Here is a 9,867-nt window from a genome sequence, read left to right on the forward strand (position 1 = left end):
CCATTGACAGGTCCGAGCGTCTCAAAGTAAATAACAAACGCGACATTACTCACATACAGCATGGACAATTGAAGAGGTGTTAGTCTTCAACACAAGTAGGAATAGTTATTATTACATCATACTAGCGATCATTTTTCTGTTCCAATTTTTCTATTCTATTTGGCTTGTCTTGTCTTGACAGCTTATTTTGACGTACATGTAAATGTTTGGATTACTGCTTCAAGTTTCATAATATTACGTTTTTTTCTTTCAAAAAAGAAAAAAAAACATACCAACTTTATAACCCGTGTCCCTTACATTACGCACAATGCCTGGGCTGGCTGATACTTAGATGCACTTATCTCTATCTGGTTCTCTGTGAATTCATCACACGAAACCAGTACCTTCAAGCCATGACTCTTTCATGTAATCTTCTGATTGTGCTCTGTGTTTCTTTGTTGTATCACTTTCTCTTTATATCTGGAAAATCACAGAAAGGAAGTGTTATCTTGTGACAAAGTGGGTGAGACCATTTGTCTCATTTATTAATACCATCTTTAGTTCACCGTACTTGTTTGTTTTCAATTATTTCACTATCAGCAATCATCATTTTACAGATACAGACTATCCCTTGTTTGTTTGTGTTTTGTATTATGTTTGGTTATATTTCATAGTTCAACATTAAATAAAAACTGACAAGTATTTTTAAATTCAGTTATAATTTATTGAATTATATTTCCTTTGAATAAGTTAAATTAACATTTAAGTGTGCTACTCACCATTTGGTATTTAATTTATGTGTGGTTAACATGTAGATGAAAAGGTAAAACAGGTAAGAGTGTTTTTACTGTAATTTGTATGATTGCTGACATGTGAAACAGTGAAGTTAGAAGCCAGTGGAGTCACCTCCTCTGTTGGTACAACCAAGGAGGCAGTGCCCAGTGAGGTGGGGCTATTTAAGCAGTGGCCTTTTGTCTGTTGCGAGGAGGGACTGCAACCATCGTGCTGATCGGGTGTAGCAATTTACATTTGATTTAATTTCTTTTTTTTTGATTAGTTCTAAGTTGAGTTTTATTAAGTTCAACTGTTAACTGTTCAGTTATATTTTTTGTTGTATATATATTTTTCTGCTACATGTGAAGCAGAAGGCACATGTGAATAAACACCTTGTGGTGATTTTTTTTTTGGACAAACTGCCGTGATTCTGCCTCCTACTTATGCCGCTCTGGTCAGCTTCCCAACATTTGATGGCAGAGGTGGTATCCAGGCCAGTAGGAGGCACAGAAGAAAATGTCAACCCGATAAAAGAAACTGACAAGTGAGCGTTTGAAAGAAGAGTCGCAAGATGGCGGTGACCAGCAAGGGGCAGCAGGTGGTCAACCGACGCAAAACAGCACGGCCGAACTATCGAATCTCCTTCACTGTCTGATGCAACAGCAGGCTGATTGCCGGTCATGTCCTCAATGCCATTTAACAGCACCAAGCAAGAAGGGAGATAGGGCCCCCCTTATTAACATGCCCATCATTGAGACACCCTTTTCCCGTATTGCCATGGACATTGTAGGTCCCCTCGAAAGAAGTAGTGCTGGCCATAGATACATACTAGTAGTTTTTGACTATGCCACAAGATATCCTGAAGCCTTTCCGCTGAAGAAGATCAAAACTCGACAGATCATCAACTGCCTCATCCAGCTGTTCTCCAGAGTGGGAATTCCAAGAGAGATTATCACCGACCAAGGCACCAACTTCACATCAAGTCTATTGAAACAGATCTACAGCATGCTAGGCATTCAAGGAGTGAAGACCAGTCCCTACCATCCACAAACAGATGGCCTCGTTGAGCGCTTTAACAAGACCCTCAAGTCCATGCTGAGGAAGTTTGTGAATGACTCTGGGTCAGACTGGAACCAGTGGCTTCCATTCTTGTTATTTGCATATAGGGAAGTCCCACAGGCATCAACTGGATTTTCACCTTTCCAACTGCTGTTTGGACATTCAGTGAGGGGTCCAATGGATGTCTTGAAGGAAGCCTGTGCCACAACAACAGTGCAGTGAACTTTCATATGTGTTGAAAATGAGAGACAAGCTGGACCAATTCCAAGAGCTCGCCAATGACAATCTGGCACAAGCACAGCAGAAGCAGAGCTATGACAAGGATTCAAGGAGAAGAGTGTTCCAGGAGGGCCAGAAAGTTCTCCTGTTGCTGCCAACATCAGACAGTGGTCTCCTTGCCAAGTGGCATATAAGATCACCAAAAAGACTGGCCATGTCACATATGAACCGTTTTTGCCAGATCGCCGGAAGAAACATCAGATCTATCACATAAATCTTTTGAAAGACTGGGTGGATCAGCCAGAACATTCTGGGACCCTGTTGGCACGTGCAGTTGTTGATGAGGAGGAGCTTCAAGAGCAGTATTTTCCCTCTGCAATGGATACACCAGTGTATCCTGATTTGTGTCACCTGCCAGCAAAGAAGCGTCAGGAGGGTCAGAAACACATGACAGAAGAACTGTTCAGTTTGAAACCAGGTTGTACACACCTCATCAAACATCACATCCGCCTGCATGCAGCTGATCAGCAACCCATCAGAGACACTACTTCTCGCATTCCAGCCAAACTTGTTCCTGAACTGAAGCAGGAAGTGGAGGAAATGCTGGCTATGGGAATCATCGATCCCTCATGGAGTGAGTGGTGCAGCCCTGTGGTGTTGGTGCCAAAGAAAGATGAGCCAAAACTGAGATTTTGTGTCAACTTTTCAAAATTGAATGCAGTTTCTGCTTTCGATCCATATCCAATGCCGAGGGTGGATTAGCTGATTGAGCACTTGGGACATGCCAATTTTCTGACAACCCTTGACCTTTGGAAAGGTTGCTGGCAAGTACCACTGACAGAAGCGTCAAAGGACAACAATGTTCAGAGTACCAGGGGGCTTATTCAGGTTCAGAATGGTGCCTTTTGGTTTACATGGAGCACCAGCAACATTCCAGAGACTGGTGCATGAGGTTTTGCGAGGTGCAGAGGACTATGCAGCAGCCTATATTGATGACATCGTTATTTACATCGAGACCTGGGGGGAGCATGTACAGCATCTTGCTGATGTCTTCCAAGTATCCACAGTGCTCGTCTGGTAATTAATGCAAAGAAATATCACATGGCAAAGCCTGAGGTGCAGTACCTTGGGTATGTGATTGGAGGTGGTGGTATCCGACCCCAAGTAGGTAAGGTGGATGCAACTTCACCATTACCTAACACCAAGAAAAGACCCAACTTTGCAACAAGATCTGCTGTGCTAACTGATATGACTCACAAATCTAGCCCAATAAAACTTAAATGGACTCAAGAGAATGAAGGTGCTTTTAAGGACTTGAAAAACTGCCTTTGTGAGAAACCGGTTTTGCAGTGTCCGGATTTCACTCTTACTTTTACTGTACAGAGAGATGCTTCTGGAGTAGGGCTTGGCACTGTCTTACTTCAAGGTGAAGCTGAAGATCTGTACAGTACATCAGCTGGAAACTGTTTCCAAGGGAAATGAGGTACTCAACTGTAGAGAAGGAAGCTCTAGCGATCAAATGGGCTTTAGACACTTATTTAGACACAGTATTACCTCATTGGTAAAGAGTTTATTCTTGAGACTGATCATCGTGCTTCAAAGTGGATACACAAGAAGAAAGACACCAATGCCAGAATTACCAGATGGTATTTGTCTCTCCAACCTTATTGTTTCCAGGTCCAGTATAGACCAGGACATAAGAATGTCATTGCTGACTTCTTGTTCCGTGACTGAGGAGTAATGGTCTTAAGGAGGGTGTGTGTTACAAAGTGGGTGAGACCATTTGTCTCATTTATTAATACCATCTTTAGTTCACCATACTTGTTTGTTTTCAATCATTTTACTATCAGTAATCATAATTTTTACAGATACAGACTATCCTGGATTTGTTTGTGTTTCGTATTAAGTTTGGTTATATTTCATAGTTCAACATCTTTGGTTTAAATAAAAACTGACAAGTATTGTTAAATTCAGTTATAATTTATTGAATTATATTTACTTAGAATAAGTTAAATTAACATTTAAGTGTGCTACTCACCATACCCACCATGTGCACAGAGACAAAGGGAGGAAGTGCTGCAATATTTCTGCTTTTATACTCTGGGGAACATGATTGGGGGACGTCATTGGACTAGTACACATCAGGAAGGTGAGACACATTAGGTTTAGATATTACTTAGGTTTATTTGGTATTTAATTTATGTGTGGTTAACATGTAGATGAAAAGGTAAAACAGGTAAGAGTGTTTTTACTGTAATTTGTATGATTGGTGACGTGTGAAACCGTGAAATGGTGAAGTTAGAAGCCAGTGGAGTCACCTCCTCTGTTGGTACAACCAAGGAGGCAGTGCCCAGTGAGGTGAGGCTATTTAAGCAGTGGCCTATTGTCTGTCGCGAGGAGGGAGTGCAACCATCGTGCTGATCGGGTGTAGCAATTTACATTTGATTTAATTTCTTTTGTTTATTTAGTTCAACTAAGTTAACTGTTCAGTTATATTTTTTGTTGTATATATATTTTTTTGCTACACGTGAAGCAGAAGGCACATGTGAATAAACACCTTGTGGTGATTATTTTTTTTTTGGACAAACTGCTGTGAATCTGCCTCCTACTTATGCTGCTCTGGTCAGCTTCCCAACATATCTCATTACTCATCACAGCAAATTCTAAAAATCAGGCCAATTTTCAAAAGGCAAACTTAAAGCGCAATCAATCTCACAGCATGAACCTGCAATAGATTTGAATAATTTTTTTTTTGTACAGATTAAATTACAACAAATATCATCTCAAGGCACTTTAAAGATGCAGTCCAATTCAAGCCAATAAGAATCCAATACATTATAATACAATCACAATCACACATCGCACAATGAATTACCAACAGCAAGGAACTTCCCACCGGTCGGCAGAAGTTTCAAAAATGTATTTTTAATGTCAAAACAACATCCTATACAGAACATATGAGGAATGATGGGTCAGTCAGAGGTCAATTGCTCATTTTTGTCCTGTAAACATTTAACCTGGCCAAGAGTGGGTTTAGTCTTGATCCTAATTCTCTTTCCTGGACTGACAAGAGCCTTGCAGGTCTTGTGGTTTTGTTTAAGGCAGACAGACACATTTCACAGTACACAAGTTCTGGCTGCTGTCATACTGTGTGTTTCTGTGACTCTGCAGTGTCATTTAGGACATTGTTCCAAAAATATAGTCTTCTTCTTAAAAATATCTGATTCCCTTTTTTATTTCAGATGCTTTGGGGTAATGTATCACTTTGTTAGTGTGTCAAGTGATGATATATGTCAGGAAATGTGTAGATAGAGACAAATGGGGAATGAAATCCATCAACAAAGGCCCAGGGCTAGCCTCAAACCAAATAGGCAATAGTTTGTGGTCACTGCCAAAACCCCCTGGCAACCCTCTTTATGCTGGCTGACTCCAAAAGTAATGCTTTTGATAACATCCAAAAGTTCTGTAACTCTTGTCAGTATCAAAGTTGTGAGGTGGAAGAAGGTATTGCAGTGTCCTCTTGTTCTTGAGGTTAGTGCTCCATTTATTTTCTCCACAGAAAAAGTGAGATGAATGAAAGTTGCAGAATTAAGTTTTTGCATATTTATGTTAATTCACTTGGTTAGTTCATCCATCTAATTTCAATTTGTTCACTGAATTTTTGATAATCAGTATACAACTTGAGAAACAGAGAAGCTGCAAGCAATATTTACTTTTCCTTCTTTGAAAGGCTCCATTTTACTTTACGTCCATTTAAAACTGCCCCTCAGAAATACGCAGTGTGCTCTGATTGGTCAGCTTATTAGTCATGATTGGACGAGTGGATGCAGTAACTCAATATTTGTAATACTGCTTTCCATGTAAATATGGTCAATTTTTTCATGGTTATATAAGAAAAGCCCAGGCTGCCAATGAGACATTTCAGACAATTCAAGTTCAGTAGTTCCATTACTGTTTTGGATTTGCATTCAGAAGATGTGAATGAGAAAAGATGATTGGAGCAGGTAAAAATTAAAAAGACTTCTACTGATAGGCTAATTAGGTTATATGCAGCTCTGCACTGTATCCTCCCGCTGGTCAGCTGATCCCATCAGTTGTGTTAGACTTGTTTGATACCTTACTGCTTCGTATTACTTGAGCAAAGATTTATGTACATGACAAGTGTTTGTGCTTTTTCAGAATTCCTTCATATTTGTAGTTCATCTTGTAGTTGGTATTTTGGGATTAAACTTGCTTACTAAGGATACCACTAGTCAGCCACAATTCAGCCAGTCAATTGGAAACAACTGTCCCATGCAAATGTGACGTCCGACCACTATCTACTGCAGGTAACACACAGACTCATAAATACTACACACAATCCCACTTAAAAAGAAAAAGAAACCTTTAAGCTCATCCCAGAAAAGTTATAGGTTTGATGCTGGGTCACTAAGAAAGGTGGCCATTCCATGACAGATAGCAAACCTTCCTTTGCTCTCTTCTCCAAGTTGTTTTGAACAGCTAAGAGCTGTGCTTAAGGTCACTGTGCTGCTTCATGACACTGTTGGGACCTTTCAATCAAGTTTATAGGATGACCCCACAGAGAAAAGTGATTTCAAAGTCGGTTCAGTTGCCTTAGACTTCATAATGATCACCAGCAAAGACCTCCAACTTTGACTAGTTTGTCCATAAGACTCCTGTTCCAGTCATTCTCAGTCCAATGTAGAATCTCTTGTCTTATTATCTCCTTATTTTGGGAGCATAGGACTGATTTCTCAGTAAAAAGTCCACCATGCACACTGTAGTTGTACTGCTGATGTGGATACAGCAGCTGGGCATGTGTCATCAAGCTGAGCTGTAAGTTGAGTGTAAGTATCTGTCACACTGACTATAAGCATGGAGAAAGTTATCCTCTGCAAGTGGGACGGGTTGAGCAGTGTTGTTTGTTGATCCTGACTCTTTTGAAGCTGCTAAATCACTTTTTTTTAATCACAAAAAAAAAAAAATCACTACTAAACTTAAAAAAACAAATGAGAGCAAACTATCAAGGTAGCTGTTGGGATGATTCTCAGATACTGTATGTTGTCTGTGTGTAATATTGAAACTTGTGTTTTAAGATATGTTAGGAACTGGTATTATAGCATTCCTTGACACAACTGTAACACAGTGAATTTGACTTGCACCCCAGCTTTACAGTAAATTTGGGATATTTTCGACTGGATACATCCTTTAGTAGGGTACTGTATTTAGGATTATATATGTAAGGGTACATTTCATTAGTTTGAGCAAATATGATGCAGGGGGGGTGGGCTGGAGCAAACTTGGTTGGGACGATTTAGCTATAATATAAGTGCATGTATAAAGATGGAGTTATGCATCAGTGAATCTGTGTTTATGTCTGTGTGTGTGTGAGGGCAGTATGGTGAAAGCGGGGCTTATCCGTTGTCATTTTGTGTTTCTCCCTCAGGATTAGACTTGTGTCTTATTAATGAAAAACTCATCAGATATCAGAGCAGCTCCCTAAGGAACCCACCACAGTTATGAGACACATGTTAGATTAAGACCTTGTGTGTGTGTGTGTGTTCACAGAAGAGAGTGGTATTTAATTTTCCAAGATGAGGGATTATCACTGGCAGAATTTGATCATTCTGCTCTGATCTCAGGATGTTCAATCACAGCTTATCCCAAATATTAAACTCTATGTCTTTTGTCCCCTTTCACCTCAATCCCCAACACACAAACATATTTACACGTGCACACACACTCACAGATGCTTGCGCTGCTCCAACTGCCAAGCTTCTCATTGAGTAAAGTGGCCCGCTGAGCCTACTGTTAGGGTGGTGTGTGTTATGTGATTGTTCAGCCACCTGGTGAGCTCAGGGGTTGGGGGAGTAGAACTGAGGCGAGGGGAAGAGGGGGGGCTCTGGTGGCATCGAAGCTGGGCTTTAGTGTCTTATAGAGGCAGCTGAGGAGAGTAAATTAAAAAACTGTTACATCTAATCCGGAGCGCCGAGAACAAGTGGCACACACTCCAAAATCTGATTCCGCATGTTTACATGGATCTGGATGAGCTTAAATACACACACAGCATGCACGCTCACACACTACAACATTCCCTGCTGCTAAATGCGCTGTGATTGTGTCTCAAGCCGGATGGAGGGGCTGTAGTAGTGGTTGGGTGGAGGGGAGGTGCGAGGCCCTGATCTTCACTCTCATTTTCAACCCGGGAATCTGCACGCAGGACATCTGGGTCATATCATTACTGCAATCTTTTGCTTGTTCATTCCCAGCTTTATGGGGCTTAGATAGACAGACCTGCAGACAAACATACAAAGCACACACTGTGAAAGGAGAAGTTGCAAGAAGTGAAACTCAATTACGTCTTAAAAAAGATTCAAATACATTTGGTTGTGTATTTGTTAACACATGCAGGTTACGAAGAAAGAAATGAGCAGTGTTCAACAGCTGTTTAATGATAAAAAATAAATAAATAAATCGGATATAGGATATAGATACAGGAAATCTTTCCTGCCACATGCCATCACTCTGTATAATAATAGTTAATCATTGTTCTGCACTAATTATGGTCATTATGGTCATTTCAATTTCGCACAACTGCATTTGTTGCACATTTTGCTGTACATATATATTTTTTATTTTTATATATTTTTTTACTTGTCTGTATGCTGCAACTGCAAAGTAATTTCCCAGCTGGGATGAATAAAGTACTTCTATTCTATTCTATTCTATTCTATTCTATATTCGGGTCATTTCTGGAGCTGTAAGTTTCACTAAATTACTGCCCTGAAAATAAAATAATTAGCAATAATAAATAGATTTATGTATCTTGATATCACAAGTGCGCTGCCCTTATTTATGTATCTATTCATGTTTCTTGATTAAGATGTCATGGATTTGTGGAGAAACTCTTTGTTGTTGGATGCAGTCATATCGCCCTCTAGTGGAGGAAACCTGCACTCATTCCTAACCAGCAGTTCCACTGGATGACCACCAGGGGTGCTGTTGTTTAGAAAAGTCATGATACTGAACTTTATTTCTATAAACTTAACTGTACAGGAAGATAGATATAGATATAAAACTCTTCCAGAGATAAATAGCCTCTGAAATAATAAGAAATTAATCTGAGCAAAAATATTTACAAGCAAAATAAATAATATGGTTAAGGACTGATTAAAAAAAACAATTCAAACAGAAACTGAAAATTATCATATCATTTAGTCTTTTCATAAGCTATGTAAGCCACTTCGAATTAATTTGCTATTGGATTGTGGTGTGTTTTTTTCCTGGCCTGTGTTTCTGTTATGAACAACTATAAATAAATTTGAAAAACAAACAAACAAATAAAGGTCTCACAGAGTTGTTCTGTCTTTTTCCTCGTGAATTCAAAACTGAAAAAAGTCTGCGCAACTGCAAAAAGGCACATACACACAGCATCGTGGATAATCTCGTGTTTTTATCAGGAAATAAAAAACCTCTTGTGTAAATAGACACAGTCACAGTTCACTCATGTAACTTATTTAAGTGGCCAGATATGGAAATTCTGGCCAGATATAGAAATTCTGAAGTATTTCGTTCATTTATGCGCCAATGAACCCGTTTATAAGTTTGCTGTTATAAATCACTTAATAGAGTATAATGCTTCATAACTAATGCCACATGTGGTCAATAGCTGTGCTTAGTCAAACACATATAGTTCTTTGTGACTGTAATGTACTCTGATTTATTTTATTATCAAGTGAGGAGCAGCTGTTCCTGAAGAGGTGTGTTGAACATCAACAGATCTCGGTAGATGAGGTTTTTCCTGCTCTCCCCACGAAGGGATTACACTAAAAACTC

This window comes from Odontesthes bonariensis, chromosome 23 (assembly GCF_027942865.1).
Source record: "Odontesthes bonariensis isolate fOdoBon6 chromosome 23, fOdoBon6.hap1, whole genome shotgun sequence".
NCBI classification, from domain to species: Eukaryota; Metazoa; Chordata; class Actinopteri; order Atheriniformes; family Atherinopsidae; genus Odontesthes; species Odontesthes bonariensis.